The sequence below is a fragment of the Heterodontus francisci genome, chromosome 8 (genome assembly GCF_036365525.1).
Source record: "Heterodontus francisci isolate sHetFra1 chromosome 8, sHetFra1.hap1, whole genome shotgun sequence".
Lineage (NCBI taxonomy): Eukaryota > Metazoa > Chordata > Chondrichthyes > Heterodontiformes > Heterodontidae > Heterodontus > Heterodontus francisci.
In genome coordinates, this window is record NC_090378.1 from 30,117,821 (window position 1) to 30,139,846 (window position 22,026).

Here is a 22,026-nt window from a genome sequence, read left to right on the forward strand (position 1 = left end):
AATTCAGAAATAGTTTGTATTCGGAGGAAGCCCGTAAGAAGAATCCAGGATGAAGATTTGGAATTAGGGAGAATTAGGCTATTCAGAAAAAATATGATCCTTTTTTAAAAAATTGCATTTAGGTAGCACTTTTCATGACCTCTGGACATTCCTAAGTCCTTTACAGCCAATGAAGTACTTTGAAACTGTAGTTACTGTTGTAATGTAGGAAACACAGGAGCCAATTTGCACACAGCAACTCCCACAAACAGCATGGTGATAATGACCAAATTATCTGTTTTTAATGATGTTGATTGAGGGATAAATATTTGTCAGGACCCTGGGGACAATTTCCTGACTCTTTTTTGAAATATTGCCGTGGGATTTTTGAAGTCCACCTTAGAGAGCAGACAGGGCTTCCATTTAATGTCTCAACTAAAAGGCAGCACCTCCACAGTGCAGCACTCCCTCACTACTGCACTGGATTGTCAGTCCAGACTTTATGTGTTCAAGTCTCTGGAGTGGGACTTGAATCCACCGAGGCAAGAGTGCTACCAACTGAGCCATGGCTCTCTCACAAGGATCATTTCCACATAAAAAATGTCTGCAAATTGTTAGGGGAGGGTAGGTTGTACAGTTAAATCAGTTTAAGATGAAACCTTCACAGGATAGGACACAGAATGATGCTGTCCAGTATAGACACTTACTGCCGAAATGATATTTTCAAAGTTAAAGATGCCACATAAGTGCAAGTTGTTTTTGTGGAAAAAGTCTTACATTAAATAGTGATAGAATTTAATGAGAAAGCATTAATAAACTGGGCGTGTTTAGTATTCCTACTGTACAAAAATAGATTACTGAACATCAGTGACAAGTGAGTAATAAAGTTCTTATCTTAGCTTGTTAAGACCTCATAAACATTACTAAGGTGCCATCTGATTGATCCACAATCAAAGTGAAAAGTGAGTATTTTACTCCAAGTGATTTGGGATTATTGAGTTGAATGAACGGAAATATATTTAAGCAATATCACAAATATCGTGAGCAGGTTATGGCTCCACTCTTTTGGCCAGAAACAAACCCTGGGATGAAGCATTCTCTGTGGGAAAAGGGAAAAAAAAATCAAACAATAGATAAAAACATGTTGATGAACCTAGTTAGCAAACTCATGAGTGTTGTCCCTGTTTAAAAAGCATTGTCGTATGTTGATATTTCTGAAGGTTAAGTGAATGCTGAAGGTACAAGATTTATTTGTTATGATATTTTGGGGTCATGACCACCACCCCCCTCCCCCCCCCCCCCCATCCCCCGAAAAAGTTGATTTTGATTCTCTGCTTTCCAGCATTTTGCAGAAGTACTTTTAAAAATTGAGCAATTACATTATCGTACTGGATATTTATTTCTTTAGAGATACAGCACTGAAATAGGCTCTTCGGCCCACCAAGTCTGTGCCACCCAACAACCACCCATTTATACTAACCCTACAGTAATCCCATATTCCCTACCATCTACATACACTAGGGGCAACTTACAACAGCCAATTTATCTATCACCTGCAAGTCTTTGGCTGTGGGGGGAAACTGGAGTACCCGGCGAAAACCCACGCAGACACAAGGAGAACTTGCAAACTCTGCACAGACAGTACCCAGAATCGAACCCGGGTCCCTGGAGCTGTGAGGCTGCAGTGCTAACCACTGCACCACTGTGCCGCTCTGTGTTGTTGCCTTGAAGACCCATAACCACCCCACTGGTTAATCTGCACTGGTACATGAACACGATAGCCCTGAAACTATTTCAATTAATACAGGCTTCAAAATGTTTCCTGACAGCATTTTCACACAGAAAACCGCACTATAACTGTCCATGAATTCAGTCCATCAGCCTCTAAGCTATTCTTTCCACTTCACTCACCCACTTGAGTGGTTGCATTTGTTTTGATGAGACCCTGGTATAGCTAGGTTTCAAACTATAACTTAAGGCTTTAAACACCATCATCTAATAACCAACTTTAATTTATTATTCATTGTGAGTCCAGGTCCATTACAATTAAACTCAAAAATGGTCCTAATTTTGTCTACCAGGTATATTCACAAAAAAATACATTTGCTTGTACCAGTTACTGCTGTGAATACACTTTTAAGTATTTCGCCATGAATATGTATATTTATTTCTTGAACTGAGCATGTCCATCACACTCCCAAGAGTCATACTTAAAAGTATAATATTTAGTTATTGGAGATGCAAAATAATCTTAATAAAAGAAAGAAAGCCAGCCATTTCATGTCAGATTCCTCTACCTGAAGCCACAAATTCACAATTGATGTTAGCAGTTGACAAGTAAGTACCTACATTTGCCTAATTAGACCACTTTCCCATGGGAAATACTTGCGCAGTGGCTTTAAAGGAACAGACCAGGCAGAACAGAACTGCAATTTAGCAGCTAATTAGCACAACTGATACTTCATTCAAAGTATCAAGTTTTATACTCGCACCAATACCCTCAATTCAGGACTTCACCTCCACTATGCCACTATGCTGATGCTTGGCCCTGGAAAACCACACTACAGGCTGGTTAGTGACTTTTGATTTAGTACCTGAAGTCCAATGTCACCTTAGAAGTCTAGCAAAGAGAGTGTTCATGCCAGTGTGGCAGATGAATGACTATAGTAGTGCTTGAACTCATCTGCTCTGTACAAAAGACCTATTCTCCAACCAATCTGACCAAAACTGATGGGATCATGGGCTGGAGGTCACCAGCCTGGCAAAACTATTGGGATTGTGTTCCAAGCAGTTGCTGCATCTCACACACACAAATAGTAATTAATATATTAAGAACCAGAGGCAACATGAGGAAACAATTTTTCCTTTAAACGCAGCAGGTTTTTTGTGATCTGGAATGCACTGCCTGAAAGGGTGGTGGAAGAAGATTCAATAGTAACATTCAAAAAAGAGAATTGGAAAAATGCTTGAAGGGAAGAAAATGACAGGGCTATGGGGAAAGAGCAGGGGAGTGGGATTAATTGGATAGCTCTACCAAAGAGGCAGCACAGGCATGATGGGCTGAATGGCCTCCTTCTGTGCTGTGTCATTCTATGATTCTATGATTATAGCAAAGGCACAAGTCCAATGCTCATGCCTTTGGTTCTGTTGGGTTTTCAGAAGTGAATTCAGACCATTATTTCCATGAAAGGGTTAAAATATTCCTGAAACTTCAACCTTGCAGTACTTGCCCGATAAAAGCATTAACAAAGACAGATGATGTAAGCTAGATTGCACTTTTATCGCGCAATAAAATGATTCCCTTTATGTGCAATAAAACACTGTTAAATAAAAGAAATTGTGGCTCGGTGTAGAATGCCAATTATTCATGAGAACTTAAAAGATAAAAGGAATCAGAAGTAAGATTTCATTTTTCATATCTACTGCATGATTAGTTGTTCATTTTTTAAAAATATCTTACAAAAAACTATATATAAAATATGCATTTTAATAAAAGTCTTGCATATGCACACACTCCTTGTCAGTGTTACATGTTTTCTATCAGGCTTTTTTGACACTGTCATTTTGATCACACTATTGCTGTCACAGTTAAATTTTCCTTTTGATTTCAGTTGAGGTGATGAATGATTATTGTTTAATCTGCTGTACTGAACTAGGTGGACTTTTGGTGTCATTCTTTCCTGATACTTATCTCTGATTGGCTGGAGGGGGTCATGTTATATTATGGTCCCTCATGACACAATTCCCAAGTCTGTCAGGCCCGTCATTTCCTCACTGCCCTGACTGCTCCCCATTTCTCCCATAATCCTCCACCCCCACACTACTGCCACAGGCAGCCCTATTGAAATTTGGAGCCAATCTATAATCTCCAACCCCTCCAAACACACACACACACACACACTCTTCAGGTGTACCCCCATCTGACTCCTCTCCTTCCCCCTCTCCTTCCATTTGCTGCAGCCTCTGTCCAACTCTGTTGAATTTTCAGGCCTCAGACTAGCTAGACTATCTTTAAGACCTCCAACCTTTTGCCAACTACCTTTTCCCTACTATCCTCCACCCCCACCTACATTGTCAGAGTTCCAAGATGGCCTTACCCCACGTAATGTGACCCAGCCACACAGACTCTGGAGGCAGCCTTTAACCTTGCTGAACCCACCCTGGCCCCCAGGGTGGACTTTTTACATGACAAAGTGTTGACCCTGCACTTCAAAAGCCCTGTTCCTGACCATAACTGGAAGCCAGCTTCAAATACAGAAGCAGAATTTCCTAAATGGATTCTTAATGGCTTTGGGTAGCCCTTGGTAATTACAGTGCTTCCAGTTTAAGTAACTAGGGCTTTCTCCAAAGTTGAGGGGAATCCACCGAGAGAATGTCATCCCTACAGTTCAAAAATTGGCTTGCGGCTGGGGCCAGGGCAGGGGCAGAATCCCTTAATGGCTTCCACCCAACTTTGGGTAAGCTCCTGCTTTTTAAACTTCAAATGCATTAAGTAACAGGCACCATCAAACCGGAAACCAGAGGGGAATTAAAGACTTATGGCTTTCATTTACTTTCGCCCTCCTCACTCCTGCTCTCAAACTCTGGCCAGGATGACCAAGCCTTCCTTCATTCATTGCTCCTATCTCACCCTTCGACTTTCATTACTGCCTGTTACTGTCTCTCACCTTGAGGGCCCCATACATTCCATCCTTTTCACTCTTTCCTACCACCTGAAAACCCTTCCCTTGCCACCACAATACTGCCAGACTCCAGCACCTCCCAAATAATATCAAACCCTCAATCACATACAATTCTACCAAACTCATGGCCATTCCCCAGTGCCCCTACCCCAATTCTACCAAACCCAATAACATTCTCCAGGAATATCCAAGCTTATGACACATGCAATATTCTTCCTTGAACTCTCTCCCACCTCCCCACAATTGCTATCCAATGACTATCGACTGCAAATATCTTGCTACCATCTTCCTGTGTATCCTGTGCTTTAAAAATGATGAGATACACATTAAATGCGTAGGTGACAAATAATATAATTAAGACTATTTATAAGTTTCATGGAATGATATTCAGACTTGGTAAATTTGATGCCCAAAGTATTATGCAAGGAAAACAGAATGTCACCCAATCAATGATTCTGGTAATACATTATATGTTACATGTCACAAACCTCAGTTACCAGATAGCAACAGGTGGAAATTGATTTTGGCTCATTTTTATAGGGACCAGAGATCCTGTGCTCATCCAAAATTGGTGCTTGGGCCTTACTTTAATAACATGCACAAGCTGCCAGCATCAGCCCTCAAGCTGGCAGGAGGAAAAGAAAGGGAGGGGGTGATCTTATTCCAGCAGCGGTCCTCAGGTGTGGGGCGTCGCTGGAAGAGCACTCCAGTTCATCCCAGCTCCATAGGATAGTAAATAAAAGTGAAAATAGTAACTTTGACTGCAGCAATCCCACTAAAACCTCAACAGGCCCAACGACTGCTCCATTCAACACTGACTAATGTTGCTGAGGGGTCTTTAAGTAGATGTCAAGCCCCTCATTAACATATGCCAGGAACCTAATACCTGTTTAAGGCAGTTGCCTTGGATGCCTGAAAATTATCCAAGGCGAATATGATTTTGGATGTATTTCAATCATCCTTAGGGTGCAGAGTATAGCTATGTGAATTTGGTCATCTTTGCCCTCATTTTTCACCCAGAAAATGGGCACAATGAGGACCAATTTCTAACCTCATATCTTCTGACTCACCATGGAAAATACCATGGAAGATCTGAGAGTATATGTATGTTTGTCTGTATCCCATGTCTGTGTGCACTTCCTGTCTACAAAAACCTCACATCCCCTTAAAAATTCTGCTGTCCACATTTCTGATTGAAACTATCTGCGTAAATTTACCATGCTTTAATTATACCCTTCTGTCTGTGGTGGGACTATAGTGTCACAAGTTTTGTGTCTCCAGCTTCTCAGCCTGTTCTGCAGAGAAACACCTAAGTTCCAACCTACTCTACTTCTCTGCTTGCCAAATTACTTTAAGTTTTGATATATTTTTTTAAAACTTTAAAATCAAATAAAATCAAGGAATTATGCAACATAACAGAATGTATGACTTTAAAATGAGAACTGAATTGCATGTGTTCTTGTCTCCCCATGTGAAATGCCATGGGAACTTCACTAGTGTGTTTATATCTATATATAATATACACCTGTTCTATCTACCTCCAAGAATTTATAACTACAACCCTCCAATAACTCTGCATACCCCCAAATCTGGCCTCTTGTGCATCCTTGATTTCCTTCAACCCTGCATCGGCAATCATACCTTCAACTAAGCCCTAAGCTGTGCAATTCCGTCTGTCAACCTCTCCTCTACCTCTCTCTCCTTTTTTGACACTTCTCACTCAAAATCTACCTCTTTGACTAAGCTTTTGGTCACCTGCCCTAATGTCTCTTTCTTGGATCAGTGCTATTTTGTTTATTTATTTACAATCCAATGAAATATTTTGGTGCATTTTATGACATGAAAGGTGTGACATGCAGTTCCTTATGTATAATATGTGACAACTCTTACACTTGTTCATGTTTAATCTGTTAAAAATCTTACATGTGTTTATATATGCAATATGTTAATCTTCCTGTCAACCATTTCCACTCTAATTTTGTGTGGGAGAAATCCATTCATGTAGCACTGCTGCACAGACTCAAATCGATTTCCTGTGTCAGGCAGTGCCACAGGTGCCACAGGTAGCTAGAAGCAATGCTAGGTGAACAACTTCTCCCCCTTTATGTCCACATTTACAATGGAACAAACAACTGAAAATGCTGGAAATCTGAAACAAAATTAGAAAATGCTGGAAAAGCAGGTTAGTTCATATCGGTGGAGTGAGCAGACAAGTTCATATTTCAGCTGTGGTTCTATCTTCAGAAGAGTCCACACCTGTCACATATATTTTATTGGGTCCTGTTGGGCAAAATATTTAGGAGGAAAACCTTACCTGAAGAGAAGCAGCCTGCTGTCCATATTCTGTAAATGCTGTCTCATGACGGCAACGAATGGAGGTGGGATATGGTTTACAATTTGAGACAGCCCATTCATTCATTCACTGGTCACTGTCTAGCTGCTGCAGGAACAAATGAATGAATTCATGGTGCCGCACTGCAACTTTCAGATGTGTTAGGGTATCAAAGGCAATGCACTGGTATATCCATGGCTGGGATCATTGTCATCAGCTGCTACACGCGTAGACAATCACATCGCCAAGGCATTGATTAGCAGCCAGTAAATGTCTTCCCCGCTGGCTGGATTGCTTTTAGAATGGAATATAAGAGCCGCACTTCAGCCATTGAAGTTCACATATAGATGTTTGTAGGCCACTCCTGACCATGAGTAGGTACTCATAAAGTTATTCAGAAACAGGAAGTGTAGCAAGGAATTTGGGCAGCCCAGGGAAGGGGTAGTGGTGGCAAATATTACACCCTTTTCAAAAAAGAGTGAAAGGGATAATGCAGGTAACAATAGACAAGTTAGCCTCACATCAGAAATAGGAAATCTGTTAGAAACCATAAGAAGGGATAACAGTACCAAGCACTTCAAAAGGCATGAGCTGAACAGGAGCCGTCAATGGATTTGTAAACGGCATTCATTCTCCACTCATTTAATTGAATTCTTTCTGTATGTTAGTGAACAAATAGACAAAGGGAATGGAATGGATGTGATGTATTTTGTAAGTTAAAAAAAAAGCAGCACATAAGACATTTGTTTCAAAGATTAAAGCCCATGCTATTAAAGGTAAAGTTGAGGTTTGGCTAAAGGGATGACAGAAGGATTGACAACAGAGATTGGAAGTAAAAGATGTTTCTCCTATTAACGAGATAAAGCTGGTAGTGAGCCCAGGGTTCTGTGTTGGGTTCACTCTTGTTCTCTGTATAAATAAATAATTTGGATGGTCAGGTAGGGAATAATACCAAAATTTTCTGATGATAAGTTAGGGGGTGGGAAAATGCAGGAAACTGCAGGATTACATGAAAAACTCAGAAAAAATAGGAATATGTGTACCCTGGAAGATGAAGAGTAGAGAATTTGAGGGGTGCAGATAGGTGGTTCTTTAAATGGGGAATTGCAGGTGGAAAATGTCTTTAAAAAAAGGGCAAATTGGATTCTGGTTCTATGTGCGGGGCACTCAATATAGAAACAAGAAAGTGATGATGAATTCGTGTCGGACATTGATTAGTCACGCTTGAAGTACTGTTTGGCATTTTGAACATTTTGTGGAAAAGCTGCAGTGTGGATTCATTAGGGATGAGAGAATTTAGTTATGATGAGACAGATGGAAAAACTGGAGCTGCGTTCACCAGAGCAGTGAAGGTTAAAGGAAGATCTAACAGTCGTGTTCCAAAATGCTGGAAGGATAAATCATGAGTGAATATTTCCACTGGTTGGTGAATTAGTAACGAGCTGGTGTAGGATTAATTTCAAATGCAATGAGGTTGAGGTTTGAACACATGCTATCGCATTGAGAGTCATGGGGGAGCAATTGTTTTGCGTATCTTTCTGGCCCAGCATCAGAAACGCCAAATAGGTGTCCCAATAGAGTTCCCAACTCTGGTGGAAAATTTTCCTGGTGGTTTCATTACATGACTTCACAACGCAACTGTTGCTCTGAGTCAAAGTCTTTTTTCCCCCATTGCCAGTATTTTTATAACTACGAAACAAAAGTGTTCAAAGAACATGAAAATGCGCACAATTCTTTTTAATGCCCCTTTGATTTCTTTCCTGTGTTCCTTGCAGCAGTGTCCAGAAAATTAACCTTTAATACTTGAGGACTCCAGGACAATCCTGGAGGGTTGACAACCCAATGTTCTGGTGCAGCTCATCATTGGGATCTTACAAATTCCAGCCAGCTCCAACCCTAAGCAGCCCTCAGACAGATGCTGGGGTGGGGTTGGGGGTGGAATTAAAGGATAAACTGAGGGGGCAAGCCCCGATTTTTAGGGTAATGTGCAGTATTTTTGTGGAACTACAAGGCGCACCCTGGCCCCTTCTGAAGGCACTAAAATATAACTTTGAAGAGGTTTTGTGGCTGTTTTTTGCAGCGCTTCCTTTAAAGAACACTGACAAGTGCTCCCTTCAGCTCCATTGTAGCTTTGAAGATCAATGCCTGCACCCGTTCAGCCCCTTCCTCTCCTGATCACTGCGCTCCCTCTTCCAGCCAACCCTCCCACCACCCTCCCTCCCCCAACCTTCCTTCCCCAATCCAGAACCTACCTGAGGGTCACTGCTGGCAAATCAGAGACTTGAAATTGAAACAGTCCTTCCCAGTGAGATGCCTGAGGATGCCCAGCAGCAGTCTGCAGCTCTCTGCTTGCGTGTAAATGAAGCCCAAAACCCAATATTGGGTGGGCCTCACATCTACCCATTCCAGTGCAGGGATCATACTGCCAGTGCAAACAAATTTCAAGGCTGATATTTTAGCCCAGAGCTGTGACTCTAAATTGTTATTGGGCAATTGTTATTGCACTGTGCCTAATTTCCCCAGGCTGCTTCAGTATCATTGAGTATTAATACAATATTTGTCTTTAGTTCCAGCATTTTCTTTAAACAATTGAAACAAAAGAACAAATTTTAAAACTTCATTGAAGCAAATTTATATTGAGTTTTTTTTAAAGGCAGGCTTTGTCCATGTGTCTATGTGGGAGAGAATGAGATCAATGTTAGAATTCCAATGACACCTTCTGTAGCTTTTGTTTTCTGTTCTATTTACCTCATATGAAGAGCGAGACTTCAAGAAAACATTTGACTATTAAAACCAACTAATTATCAAGTTGTGTTTTGTTGTCAGTTCGAAAATCCTTACAATACCTGAGACAGAGGGGTAGAGCTTGACTTTGTGTAAGCAGGTGACAGCAAGTCAGTATCTCGCTTTAGATCGCTCCCCATTTTTACTTCCACTGAAGTTGCGACTTGCTATCACCCATTTTGCACTATCACTCAAAGTCAAGATTTACCCGAGAGTGAGCAAAAGAGAGGGATAGTGGGGAAGAGAAATGAAAAGAAAATAAATTAAGTTTTGAAAGCAAGCAAGTGTCTCTTTGAGGGAAATGAAGGGAGGACAAAGAGAGGGAAACAAGTTGACATTGATGGGTGCCTATCCTTCGCCACTCACTCTGGGGGGCAATAATGGATGAAGGATTACGGGTTGAAGGTGAAGCTAGTGACAGCAGAGCAAGAAGGAAGGATAGGATGCAGGATTGAACAGGTAATTCAAAGGGGAGAAGGTAGTGTTAGTGTTGGGAATGAGGAGGTGGTGGGAAGGTGAAGGGGTGGGAGACCTGATGGGATCGAGGGGGTGAGGAGAAGTGTTACTAACTGCAGAAAGGGTTGGAAAGAGATCCACTGAGATCATGTTTTTGCCACAGCTCCCACCGTTAAGAATATTTTTAAATTGTTTTAATATACAACGAAGACAGAACAGTTAATGTTGACAGACTGATTTAGGATCATGGATCTTATCTTTTCATCATAATGACACTGAGATAACATTGGAGAAAGATGAAACTTTAGACAATGGAACAGGATATGTGTTCATAAGGTTGTGTGTGTTCAGCAATCTCTATAATGACCTAAGGGTCATCAACTTCCCAACAAAGTTAGACTCTGCAGGAATTTGACAATGTATGCTTATTTTCGATATGCGTAAGTGAGATATAAAGCAAATAGTTAGGAACATTAGCTACCTTCAAGCAGCTACTACGAATGGCCTAGATAGTCAATCACTCCCAAATCCTGTGAAGCCATTTACATGTAATTTTCTAGTTGTGTGCTGTTCTGTAAGGAGTCTGAAGATGGATGTTTTGAGACAACAATAATTGAAATTAATCGTCAGACATTTGTTAGCAAGTTTCTTCCTTTCATGAATCTGTGATTAAAGGGATCAGGATTATTCAATACACACCCCAAATGCAGCCTGCAACCATTGATCACTCCTTTCTTTATGCACAACCTTGTATAATCCAGAATTGGATTCTGGTTGCAGTTCCTTCCACAGCAAAATCAGAACAAGCCCAAAGCTTCTGTCCTGTTCTAGGGAGTGAAGAACTGCTCAACACCCCTGCCAAGTGCAATTCTGTTTCAAAAGGACCACTTAGCAGCATCCCTCCCCCAACCCTCGCTAAATCATGGGACCTCTGTTTTTTGAAGACCCACTCACTTTCTCCATCCTCCCTCACCCCAGCCCCATTGAGCTGATTCTTGATGCTTCAGTTTGCTGCTTACTGGCAACACTCCCCCCCACCCACTCTCCTCTGCTTTCCCACTCCCCACCTCTCCCTTCACCGCACACACCTCCTCATCTCCTCTTCCCTTCCTCTTCTCCACCACAACCATAGAACCATAGAAAAATTACAGCACAGAAGGAGGCCATTCAGCCTGTCGTGTCCATGCCAGCCGAAAAAACTGGCCACCCAATCCCACCTTCCAGCACCTGGACCATAGTCTTGCCGGTTACAGCACTTCAGGTGCATGTCCAGGTACTTTTTAAAAGAATTGAGTGTTTCTGCCTCCATCACCGTTCCTGGCAGTGAATTCCAGACACCCACCACCCTCTGGGTGAAAAATTATTTCCTCATGTCCCCTCTAATCCTTCCACCAATCACCTTAAATCTGTGTCCCCTGGTATTTGACCTCTATGCTAGGGGAAGCAGGTCCTTTTCTGTCTATTCTATCTAGCCCCCTCATAATTTTGTACTCCTAAATTAAGTCACCCCTTAGCCTCCTCTTCTCAGGAAAACAACCCTAACCGATCCAATCTTTCCTCACAACAGCAACTTTTGAGCCCTGGCAACATTCTTGTAAATCTCCTCTGCACTCTCTGTACAGAGCAATTATGTCCATCCTGTAATGTGGTGACCAGAACTGTATGCAATACGCCAACTGTGGCCTAACCAGCGTTTTATACAGTTCCAGCATTACATCCCCGCTTTTGAATTCTATACCTTGGCCAATAAAGGAAAGCATTCCATATGCCTTCTTCACCACTCTATCTACCTGTCCTGCCACCTTCAGGGACCTGTGAACATGCACTCCAAGGTCTGTCACTTCTTCTACCCCTCTCAATGTCCTCCTGTTTATTGTGCATTCCCTCGCTTTATTTGCCCTCCCCAAATGCATTACCTCACACTTATCTGGATTGAATTCCATTCGCCACTTTTCTGCCCACTCAACCAAACAATTGATATCTTTCTGAAGTCTATGGCTATCCTCTTCACTATCAACTACACAGCCAATTTTTGTGTCATCGGCAAATTTCCCAATTATGCCTCCCACGTTTAAGTCCAAATCATTAATCTATACCACAAACAGCAGGCGACCCAACACTGAGCCCTGTGGAATGCCACTGGAAACAGATTTCCATTCACAAAAACATCTGTCGACTACTACCCTTTGTTTCCTGTCCCTGAGCCAATTCTGGATCCAACCTGCCACATTTCCCTGTATCCCATGGGCTTTCATTTTACTGACTAGTCTGCCATGTGGGACCTTGTCAAATGCCTTACTAAAATCCATGTAGACCACATCCACTGCACTACCCTCATCAATCCTTCTTGTTACTTCCTCAAAAAACTCAATTAAGTTAGTAAGACATGACCTTCCTTTAACAAATCCATGCTGACTATCCCAGATTAATCCATGCCTTTCTAAGTTGCAGTTTATCCTGTCCCTCAGAATAGATTCTAACAATTTACCCACCACCTCAGTCAGACTGACCGGCCTATAATTATTTGACCTATCTCTCGCACCCTTTTTAAACAATGGTACAACATTCGCAGACCTCCAATCGTCTGGTACCTCCCCTGGATCTAGTGAGGATTTGAAGATGATCCTCAGCGCATCTGCTATTTCCTCCCAGGCTTCCTTTAACAACCTGGGATGCAATACATCTGGTCCTGGCGATTTATCCACTTTCAAGGATGTCAGACCCTCTAGTACTTCCTCTCTCATTATTGTTGACCCTTTTTCTCTGTAGGGTATCAACTGACGTGACAGACAAAGATACACTAAAACCAAAGTCTGGTATAACTTCACTTTATTAGTACTAAAATCACTTAAAGCATACAAATGCTTACAACAGTTTTATTTAGACACCAAATAAGTACAAGTCTCACTTCCTGTACAAGATACTACCCGTCAACACAGAGGTGATCAGTCTCTTGTCACGGTTGCTCACTGAGCCTCCAGACCCAGGGTCCTGCCTTTGAGAGTTGTTCCCGGGTTCTCACCGAGAATACCCTCAAGTGTTAACCCTTATGTATTCTTTGAAGGCTCCTTGCTCAACCCATGACTCACACAATCTTGTTTTGCACAAATCTTCAAGCATTATCTCATCTTTGGCAAGCATTAGCCATTTAGCCACCTGGACAGAAGTCCAGACTTGTTTACGATAACCACCATTTGTTCCCCTATAACCATTCCACTTTTATCTATTCTTGTTCAACACTATAATCTAATGGTCACATATCCCTAACCACAAGTTTCAACATGCCTGTTAGCTTACTTTAGCAAGTTCTCCACTTATCTTTAGCTACCTTAGAGCATGCTGGGTATAAAGCATTACTTGACCAACTTTTCAGGGCCTACAGTCCCCCCTTTGGTCCTTATAAATTTTCTAATTTATTATGGATCACATTACTCATTCTTCTAAATCACGCTCTTGTACAATCATAATTTCATTTCTAAAGGGAAAGCATACATAACGCAATGTTGAAGAAAGCACAATTTCAGCATCACTATCACATAAACAATCACTTGTGCCAACATAATACAGTCGCAATTTTGTTTTAGAGTACATTGATCATTCATTAATTCATTTTAAGTATCCACTCATTGGTTATACAATTATGCTTGTGTTACATAATCATTTGTCTATCTTTTTATAGAGCAAGTTCGAATACTGATTGCCTTTAAGGTAGCTGTCCAACCTGTGTTCATACATCCTCTCACATTCCTCAATTGATTTTTTTTTAAGCTTCCAAATCAAGTGTGTCACATATAACACCATGATACCCAAAACCACTATCAGGACATGGGAGATAATTCTAAACCAGTTTGACCCCAGTTCCATAAGTCCTCCCACCAAGTAGAACCATTTATCTCGTCAATCTCATCTTGTAGCTTCTTCGACTGTTGTTCCAGTTTGTAGTACACTACAGCAATGGCTTCTAGCTGCTGTCTCTCTTCACCCAAATGTGTGGGCAATGGCTGAATAGTATATTTGTATTCCCAGAGGTAATTTATCAAGTCCTCCTTAATACGTTCTGTCACAGTTATCGTTTCTGTCTTCCATTTATGTATGTCTACCAACTCCATCTTCTCTACTCTAGTTGGTATTTGTGGGTTGAAACAAAACGTACTGTTGCTCACTGGGAAGTTCGGTTATGTCCACACTGGTATTCGTTCGCCATGGTGGTTAAGCAATATCTCCCCTTTCCCATATAGGCAACATGGGTTAGCCCTGATAATGCTTTCCTAGTTTCCATGGTGCAACATACAGTGGCATTAAATCCACCTTTTGACTCTGCTGTTTTCTATATAGGATGAGGACATATGACCACCTGGTATTCCAGACTACACTTAGACAATGTTGTCCCAATTATCTCTCTTCCAATTTCCACAGCATAGGGTAATATATCATAGTATTTTATGTAATTTCTTCCCCTTATATTTTCTACTTCGTATAATTGCATCCCTAACTTATCCCTTGGAATTACAGGTATTTCCAATACTACTCCAATTCTCATACATCCTGTATTTACACACTCCTGATCTTTCCATACCTTAACAAGTTTTCTGAGTTGGCACCTGGTAATTTTATCATTTGTGTGACTAGCCAGATCCTTCAACTGAGTATCGTTTATCCAAACCGACACCTGTCCTGCATCAATTTGCCTCAAGTTTTCCCAAGTTTGTTCTAACATCCATGAACACTATGTATACAACCCTTGTATCTTCTCAGGGCACCAGTCAGATAGCTGGATATCTGAGATATTTCATATTACCGGTACCAACTCATGCTGTATGTTATCATATACAACTTTATTAGTTTTTATGATCGCAAGTCCATTTCCTGGTCCTGCAGTTAAGGCAGGGCAAGGGAGATCAGTCATTTGTGGCTACTGGGTTGGTAATTCGGAAACAAGGGTAACCGTGGTAGTTGATGCTTCTTGCCCCTATACGCCCATGGTACAGAGCCATGGGGCATTGACGTTATCTTTTGCAACACAATAGAGCCAAGAGCCCCCAATGTTGAGTGGTTTCACACACGTTGATCAGTTTCTACAGACTTTATCATCACACTGCCATATGGGGAACTCGGGACCCCCATCTTTGCCAACTCATTGGCCCTCCTAGCTCCTTCGGGAGTCTCGGTTAAACTGTTTCACACATACATACTGTCAGAATATATATGTCAACCGGTGAGGGAAACATGTGTGGTTGTGACACCACAAAAATGACCACAGCTAGTTCTGCACCCTGCGCACATAGACACACCAGTAGCTGTAAGGCAAGGTCTTTAATAGATGTTCCACGATGATCCTGTACATGTAATCCACACCCTGTCTCTCTAATCCTGTTCTCCACTGCAGAGGAACCGTTAACAAAAAGTTTTTAGTGCTGGTTTGATTGCTGGCTCCTTCCCTTGTACGCCCCCCAATGATTTTGACACAAAAGGTCCCTTGAGGGCCTTTGCTGTCAAAACCTGACACTCATGGGGTTCATCCTGGTAGATTAAATTGTCTGCCCAGCACGTAGTAGTTCTTTTTCAGGAAATCATATAAAGGGGCTGTCTTTAATGCAAATCCATCAATGTGGTTCCTGCAATACCCAACAAAGCCTAAAAATGATCTCAGAGCCTTAATATCTTGCGGTAGGGGGAGTTCGAGGATTATCTGTACTCGCATTTGCTCTATGTCATGTTTTCCTGTGTTATTACTATTCCAAATAGGAAACCTTTTCTTTCAGTGTCTGTGCCTTTTTAGGGTTAACTTTCACTCCGACCTCCCAGCGAAGTCGAAGGAGCTCCTCCTTAATCTGTGCCAACCGCTGGTGGAATATCGACGGATTATTATGAAATCCTTGGGGGAGACACATTCAGGTGTATTGATGTCCCTGGAATGTAAACGCAAATTTATATTGACACTCTTGTGCCAGCGGTATGGACCATAACTCATTGCTAATGTCCAACACAGTAAACCACTTAGATTGTTTTTTGGGTTTTTTTGTGTTTTCTAAAACTTTTTTGTCCTCTTAAATGTCAGATAAATTTCCCTTTTTGAGTGCTTTAAATAACCACTCATATCAATTAAATTTTATTTATCAATTCCAATTTCTTATGCCCAGACTTGGAGGTACTGCATTTTTTTTTACATTAAAGACAGAAGTGCTTGCAACTATCTCTCCTTCTCCAGCACTTTGTCTCATAGATAACAGATGCTGTGACATCAGAATCCATTGTAAATCTGCCCCAAGGCCCAATGGGTTAATTTTACTCTCAGCAATGCAAAAATTGTGTGGTGGATTAAATGGCGAAACAATAGCTGCAGCGGGGTTAATTTCTGTGCTTGTTTCCAAGGGGGTGGAGCAAAACTTTCTCAGCTGCATCACTTTACGTAACTTTTTTTTGATCAAAAAGAACTACTCTCCATTTTAATCTGTATTTTTCCAAGTCTTTTGGTATCCTTAAGGTTTGAAAACAACAAAATCATTAGTAACATTATCAACTTCAAAGGAAAGCATCTCCATCAGGAAAGACAGCATTTTAGATTAAAGTCCAATAGTTACCAAACTTTTAACATCTTTTGTAAGAGTTTTCTAATCCAAGGATTTTTTTTTATACAACAAAGATAATTCCAAATTCCAATTCATGGCAATAAACAATTAAAAACCAAAACTGTCAATGTTATATGAGCGTATTTTATGTCCGGAATTAAAAAATCCCCCAAAACTTGACATCATAAACTTGAAAGTTCATTGTGGCCACAAATGAAATTTCCAGTTTTCTCAACTTAACAGGTCAGTTAACCTTAATAGTATAAACTTAATTCAAACTCATTAACTACACACAGAACAGAATAGCACGTGCTTATTTTTCAAGATAGGTAAATTACATCATTTTTCTTGTTCTTTCTTCAGGTGCCTTTTCAAAAGACTGTAATAAAACCAAAAACTAAAGAAAAAGTTATTTAACATTCTTAAAACAGAAGATTTAACACCAGCTTCTTAAACAAACTTTAAATAGGCAGAATCTTTCCCATATCTCCTTTGTTTATCCTTCTCTTCCTTAAACCAATATCCAATTCCTGACATTTGCTATTTAAAACAGTCAATAAAACATGTCTTTAATTTAAACTCCAAAAATAAAACAAGAACGAATTTTAAACTGGAGCTCCAATTAAAGCAGTGTTTTAAACTTCAAATTGGATTTCTGCCAGACATCTTCAGACCTTCAAGGCTGAAGCTTATCTCTTAGAAAATTGTTCATTGCCTTTTCACAGTTGCAAAGCCAATTTTTAAAATAAAAATAAAAACTTTAATTTAAAATATAATTCAATTTTATACCCCGCTCCTGGGTGCACAAGCTTAAATTGAAATGGACACACTCAATGATCACTTTTCACACTCATTCAATTCCAAATAACTTAGAAAATTGATTCCGTAATGATGAATTCAAAGTACCAAAATCTGTGTCAAATTCCCTGTCCCAACTGAAATGAACACACACTAGTTCACAACCAAAACGTGTCTCAAGATTCCCATAAAATATACATGTGTAAAAATAGAACAAGTAGCAGACTCATGCTTTCATCATTAAGGCCAGACAACAAAGAGTTCATGACTGTCAGTTTGACAGACCACAAGCTGCACATTCCAAGGACATTCATTTCATTCGTGGAGGCTTCCAACATTCACACTTTTGACTCAAAAGACACAGTAACTTCTTTTTACTCACTTGAAATTTCACTAAAACATAGTCTTTTTATGTCACTCTGCCATAAACTTAGTCATGGAGTCCTCTGGCCCGTGAGGATTCCCTGAATCCTTGACTAACAGTCTCTCTCGTTCACATAATTCTCTCATGCAACTAGCTATTGCAGTGGCCACTTGAAGTTTAGATGCGCGCTTTGCCTGGCTTAGCCGGGCTTCTTCCCAATGTTTCTGACCGATGGGTCCTGGACCCTCTAATGCCTTATTGGCATATTCGACCCATTCGGGCCATTTACAGTTTAAGTACTCTCTGAGTACTGTTTCCCATTCCGGCCGGTTATTTGTCATTTCCTACTCTCACAATTTAGTCAAAAGGCATGGGACGTGACCAGGTTTGGGGTCCGGTGACAGTGCCCCACGGAAGGGAGGTGTATTGACTGCCTCTTAAACCTTCCATGGTGGTCTGTTGTTCACTAAATTCCCGTCCGGTCCCTCCGCGTCAATGCTCAGGAGGTATGCAGAACAGCCCTCAAGGCTGACCTTCAGAGTTTACCCTTACCTATCAACTGCTTAACTTTAACTCTCTACTGTTATGATTTTTGTGATCCGGACACAGTGTGAATTTAAAGCAATCACTTAACTGTGCCCACCCAGGGACGCCAAAATGTTGACCCTTTTTCTCTGTAGGGTATCAACTGACGTGACAGACAAAGATACACTAAAACCAAAGTCTCGTATAACTTCACTTTATTAGTACTAAAATCACTTAAAGCATACAAATGCTTACAACAGTTTAGCTTTCGTCAGCAAGTTCAGTGCTTATCTTTAGCTGCCTTAGAGCTGTATTATGGCACTATGTTCAAAATGGTCACCCACTGTTACTTCCTCCACTTGCCCAGCTTCATTACTGAAGACTAAATCTAGAATTGCACCCCCTCTTGTTGGGGTTGTTACATGCTGGCTAAAAAAGTTCTTAAACGTAGTTCAAGAATTTTGTTCCCTCTGTGCCCTTCACACTGTTTGTATCCCAATTGATATTGGGGTAGTTGAAATCCGCAACTATTATTGCCCTATAGTTTTTGCACTCAGAAATTTGCCTACATATTTGTTCTTCTACCTCCCTGTCACTATTTGGGGGTCTATACTCCTGGTAGTGTGGCTGCCCCTTTTTTATTTCTGAGCTCAACCCATATGGCCTCAATTGATGATTCATTTAGCATATCATCCCTGCTCAAAGCTGTTATTGATTTCTTAACTAATAATGCTACACCCTCTCCTTTTTTCTCTCCCTCTCTATTCCACCTGAAAACTCTATATCCAGGGAGGTTGAGTTGCCATTTGTGCCCCTCCTTAAGCCAAGTTTCTATTATAGCAATGATATCGTGTTGCCATGCGTCTATCTGTGCCCTCAGCTCATTGGCTTTATTTACTATACTCCTTGCGTTTAAATAAATGCCCTTTAACACTGCCAAATTCCTGTTCTGCACACTTTTTAACCTTTGCTTCTAATGTCTTTCGGAGTCACTTGCTAATTTTCTGCCTCCTAATCCCTGCCCTGTAATCCTATCTAAGACTGTGCTCAGGTTCCCATCCCCCTACCAAGCCAATTTAAACCATCCCCAATAGCACTAGCAAACCTTCCTGCAAGGATATTTGTCCCAGTCCTGTTCAGCTTCACACCGTCTGACTTGTACAGGTCCCACCTTCCCCAGAAGCAGTCCCAATGCCCCAGAAATCTGAAGCCCTCCCTCCTGCACCATCTCTCCCACCACGCATTCATCTGGTGTATTTTCCTATTTCTATACTAACTAGCACGTGGCCTTGGGGGTAATCCAGAGATTACTACCTTGAGGTTCTGCTTGCTAATCTCATTCCTAACTCCCTAAACTCAGCCTGCAGGACCTCATCCCTCTTTCTTCCTATATCGTTGGTACCAATGTGGACCACAACCTCTGGCTGTGCACCCTCGTCCTCCAGAATGCCCTGTAGCCACTCGGTGATATCCATGACACCTGCACCAGGGAGGCAACATACCATCGTGGAATCACGTCTGCGACCACAGAAATGCCAGTTTCCCTAACTATAGAATCCCCTATTACTATTGCTTTCTTGTCTTTTCTCCTCCCTCCCTGCACAGCTGAGCCACCCATGGTGCTCTGGTCATGACTCTCGTTGCACTCGCCATAGGATCCCTCTCTCTCATCGGTACTTAGAACTAAATACTGGTTAGGAAGTAGGATACCCGCTGGGGTCTCCTGCATTACCTGCCTTGACCTTCTTGTCTGTCTGGCAGCCACCCAGTACCTCTCTGCCTGTACTCTCTTAAGTTCTGGGGTGACTACCTTCTGAAAGGTGCTATCCACGTAGTTCTCTGCCTCGTGGATGCACCTTCTTCTTCCTCCTTCCTTTTCCTCTTTTTTCTCCTTCCTGTTCCTCCTTCCCTTTCCTGAGCCCATTATCCCCCTGCTTTCTGATCATGCTTGACCTGAATACTGCACTTGGTCTTGAAGCCCCGTGTTTAACGCCACAGGGGATCCAATATCAGCTAGCCACTAAAGTGGGAATGTTAACGCTGTCTACAGCATCCTCACCACATATAATCTGTGTTTTGTAGTTTCAGCAATATCATTGTTGTAGCTATTGCCTACTTGAGTGTGAATATAGACTGAACCCATTTGTATTAATTTGATTTGAAGAAACATTTGTATCAGTTATCAATGAAATTAACATTAATAATAGTAAAATATTTGAAAACAACATATCTTGATTTATCTATATATCCAGTGCAAATCCTGATTACATCTATTATTCCATGTAATGGAAGAGGATTAAATTGCTGGCCATGGATTTATGTACTAGGAAGTAGATGGTCATTGAGATAGCACAAAATAAATATCAGTATTTTTGCTGCATACAACATTTAACAATTATTCCAAGAACATTTAACAATTATTCCAAGGGGAAATTGATGAAGGTCTTTAAAATTAGGCCTTATTTCAGCTAAGTGTTGCAGGTTCTTACAGAATCTGTCTCTAATAGGTGAGCAAGGTGCATCATTTGGCTCTGTCTCACGCACATAAAAATTCTGATTAGCTGCTATTTTTAATCAAGAAGATTGAGGAAATGGATTAGACATCTCTCCAGAATTGTGACAGCGTAGGAAATGAGAACACAGCTGCACCTCCTCCGTGAAATGTGTCAGAGTCTCCTTGTTCTGGAAGATTCTATTCCATTTTCTAAAAGCCAACTTGAAGATGAACATTCTAAAAGCCAAGCCCTCTGGATTGCAACAGCAGGCCCTGCCAATAGTTTTTACTGCCAATAGCAACCCATGTAACGCTGCTCATGGGAAGGCCCTGCAGTAATGAGAAGATGGGAACAACTGGGTGAAATAATGCAGGCAGGACATTCGAACCACTTGAAATATTGAGTGAGAGGGTTAGAAAGATGACAATTCAGAAGGGAATACTCAAGAAAAAAAGGAGTTCTTCTCATGTTAGGGCCTAGGGGGCCTAGTGGGCTGTAATATTCCTTCCGGGAGAGTGTGGTTTACCATATCCCCTCCATGTTTTGCACCGCATCATATCATTGGTAACCGTATAGTCCCATCTTTCAGTTTTTACAGTGATTTTGAATTGGGTTACTGTTCATGGTTTCTCAGGATAAATAAGCTGAACATCTGTTGCAAAAATAAAATACCAATCTTAATTATGTGTTTCCGTTGTAAGACAATAAAATAATACATAGTAATTGTTATACTAAAGAGTTTTCGATATTTGAGCAGAGAAGGAGGCTATTTCGCTCATTGTGCCTGAACCAGTAACCAGTTTCATATCAGAGCTATCTACTCAAGTTACAATTCCCTTCTCTTTCCCTGCAACCTTTAATATTTTTTTGATCTTCAATTATTTATCTAAATCCCATGGCCAGCTGCTTACCTAACAGCACTGTTGGTATACCTACACCCCAAAGTCGACAGCGGTTCAAGAAAGTAGTTCACCGCCACTTTCTCAAGCGCAATTATAGATAGGCAATAAATGCTAGCCTTGCCAGTGATGCCCACATCCCA

At 41.1% G+C, this 22,026-nt stretch overlaps 1 protein-coding gene across 3 annotated transcripts in view; it reads left to right on the top strand.

The window, feature by feature from the left end:
* tie1 (tyrosine kinase with immunoglobulin-like and EGF-like domains 1) overlaps positions 1–22,026 on the top strand; it is a 97,179-nt gene that overhangs the window by 1,250 nt on the left and 73,903 nt on the right. The window lies entirely within an intron of this gene.